Below are 3687 nucleotides of genomic sequence, written 5' to 3'. Positions count from 1 at the left end.
AAGCAATTAAGCAAAAAAGACTCAAATTCCCTCAGGAATGAGGGAACATTGCTACTGACCTTATAGAAATAAAAACAATTATAAGTGAATGCTATGAACAATGAATGCCAACAATGAAAAAATTCTGAAAATAAAATTAAGAGAACAATTTCATTTATAATAGCATCAAAAGAATAAAATACTTGGGAATAAATTTTAACGAAAGTGCAAATGTGTGTCCTATTGACTAAAACACTGTGGAAATTAAACCTAAATAAATGGAAAGACATACCATGTTTATAGATTGGAAGACAATATTGTTAAGAAGTAAATAATCTTCAAATTGGTCTACAAATTCACAATGTCTATCAAAGTCCCAGATGGCTTTTTAGCAGAAATTGACAATCTATTCTTAAAATTTATATAGAAATTCAAGAGACCAAAAATAGCCAAAACAATCTTGAAAAAGAGCAAAATCAGAGGACTTAACACTTGGCCAATTTCAAAAAGCGCTACAGGTGTCAGTAATCAAGAAAGTGTGATGCTGGTATAAGGAGACTCATATAATCAGTGAAAAAAATTGAGAATCCAGAAACCAGACTGAATCGTTATATCAAATTGATTTTGAGAAGGATGCCAAGACAATTCAAGGGGAAAACAGTCTTTTCAACAAGTGGTACTGGAATAGCTGGATACTCACATGCGAAAGAGTAAAGTTGGACCTCTCCTTTACAACTCATACAAAAGTTAACTAAATGGATCACAGACCTAAATATCAAAGCAAAAACAATAAAACCCAGGAGAATGCTTTAGAACACTATAAAGTACATTATTGCCTAATCACTCTGCTGTACCCCTGAAACCAATACAAAATAATATTGAATGTAAACTGTAATTGAAAAATAATTTTTTAAAATTCAAAATAAAAATGAATGTACTTGCAAAATAATGCATATAGGAGTAAAATCTTTGTGACCTTGAGTTAGACAAAACCTTCTCATATACTATACCAAAACCACAAGTGACAAAAAAAATAGATATATTGAACTTGATCTAAATTAAAAGTTTGTGCTGCAAATAACACCCTCAAGAAAGTGGGAAGACAACAATAATATTCTAAAATTAGATTGTGATGATTATTGCACATCTTTGTAAATATACTGAAAAGCATCGAATACAAAAGACTCATTGGCTCACTTGAGTTTCAAGGTGATATAATCATTTAGGTGTGGACAAAGATGTTTCCTGTTTCCTAAGGGAATATGCCTGAGGAATTAGGAAGTCACAGGAAAGGTGAGTCATATTAAATATGTTCCAGGCAGAACAAGGAGAGTCCAGGCCTGGTACCTATTGGTCTGATAGAAAACTATCTCTTGGGTATAATTATTCTACACAGATAAAGGTGAGTAAGATTGTTTAAACTGTGAATGCTTGTGTCAGTGCTGGAAACATTTCCATAGAAAACGTCACAAGATAAGACAGAAAAACAAATGTTTGGGTAGTTTTCTTTGGACAAGAAAATTTGATATAATAGATTCCTTTTAATTTTTATAACTTTGGACTTTAACTTTCAAGGAAATGTAACCTTTGGATCTAATTTCACCCTGTGAATTTCATATTGAGAAGTGGTTTATGTTCATTTTATGTTGGTCCTTTTGTTGTTGCAGTATCTTAATTTACTCTCATTGTATAATCTCTCATAAGCAAATTTGGACAATATGGCTGCACATAATTTAGAATCAGAACTAGATTAGGGAGTAAATGGTAAGGTTTGAGCACAGCATGGCCTCAGAATCTATTTAATTAATACATTGTTCTGGTCCAGCTCAGAGCTTTCGGGAGCAAAATCAACACTGACCTCTATAGATTAAAATCGGCTCACAAAAGAACAATAGTTGGCCTTAGGGTAGTGACTTTATGCAGGTTAGTGGCAAGACAGTCCAGAAACTTCAGACTTCCTGCAGTACCTTCAAGAGATAGCCACACTCCTGGCTAGCTTTGCTCAATGAATTAAGTGAAGAGAAGAAAAAGCTGCCGAATGTTTGGGGTTGTTTGTATGGAAAATAATACAATAATTAATAATAATGAAAGAATAAATTCTGTGTTTCACATACAACCATAAACCTACTTTTGCCCCAGCCTGTACATAGAACACCAACTCATAGAACTCTGTTCAACTCCCATTACCTGGTTATGGAAAGATGGCCAGTTAGATGGTGTAAAGTTTTTTAATGGCAAAGGATAAGGAGAATTCAGAGAGTGTTCCATAATGCAGAAGGTAACACAGCATGCTCCCAGGGTTACAGGGTCTCAGATCCTCCAAGTTCTCCACAAAGGCACTGGGGCTGGTACCAGGTGTGGAGGGTGAACGACTGCATCAGCTTGAGAGAATCCCTTCACGCTTCTCAGGGATTATTTTTTTAAAACTTTTTTTGGAGTATAATACACACACAAATGCACATATCATATGTGTTGAGCTTGATACAGTTTTGGAAATTGGACATGCAAGAGAGTTTTTACATCTTGTACTCTACACTGCTCAACTTTTCTGAAAACTGTGGCCTTGGGTTTGCCTGCAGAGCGAAACAACCCAAACGCATCTGAGTATTTACTGTGAAAACACTTTTTCCTAAACTCATCATCCCTCAGCTGACTCACTCTTCAACCATAGTTAAGACTCATTCTTACACTCACCTTTTCTGATTACTCCAGCGCCTCTCTCTCTGTCCTTTGAGCTCTGGACCATGCATTTTGGTAATCAGTGATTGCTTCACACCTCCTCTGTTCCCATTGCAATTGTGGTTCGAAAGCGTGTATTGCTTACTATTTAATTGAGCAGTTAGTTTAAATTTGTTTCCTATACTCAAGTAGAATTATTACAAGGAACACAACCAGAAATTAATGATAAAATGAGATTAATTACTGATCACAGTTACATAATTAAAGTGCATAAAATAAAAGAATGCATCAAATCTTTAACATTCCATTTCAAAGTTCAATTATTTTGACACTGTCCTGTGAGAGAAGATAACCAGTTAACTCCTGTGATCAAAGATCTTTATAAAGTCTTCTCTAGTATATTTACAATATATTTTAATTAATCTCCCAGATTGCAAACTGTAGACCAGAGAGTAGCTATATAATAAGGCTTCCCTTTTTGCAACTGCCTTTCTCTGCAGGACAGGCAAAGCTGAGGTCTCCATACTAAACTACTGGCAGGGGTTTCTGTGTAGGCAGGGGGTTCTTTAACATATTTTACTTGAGTAAAATTCAAATTCGTGAAGATAAAAAATATTACTCAAGTCTGTCAAAAATGTGGGCAGGCACACAATTATATGTTGCTGCAAGTGTATATGGCAATATTTATAACAGGAATCTTCAGATCCTTATGCCCAGGTATGTCACTTCTATTTAACAATTTTCTTAGTAAATGTTCATAAGTGGGGAGGGCTGCGGAGAGGAAGGAAATGCATACACTTTGAGCTGGAATAACCGGACCTATTATAGTGTCTCCTTTAAAAGCACCTTTCAGGCACTCGCTAGACCTTGGGACCTCAGCTTCTTCAACTGGGGAAAAAATGAAAAACTCAGCTAAAGCTTCTCCCTTGGTCCGACCTCCTGTTTCTCCTCGAGTCAGACATCAGAGACCGCCCCACTGGAGAGCGCGGAGCACGCATGCGCGGGGACGCGGCCGGCGCCTGAGGGCGG

Source organism: Myotis davidii, unplaced genomic scaffold, assembly GCF_000327345.1.
Source record: "Myotis davidii unplaced genomic scaffold, ASM32734v1 scaffold59, whole genome shotgun sequence".
NCBI classification, from domain to species: Eukaryota; Metazoa; Chordata; class Mammalia; order Chiroptera; family Vespertilionidae; genus Myotis; species Myotis davidii.
Note: the sequence above shows the minus strand (reverse complement) of the source record.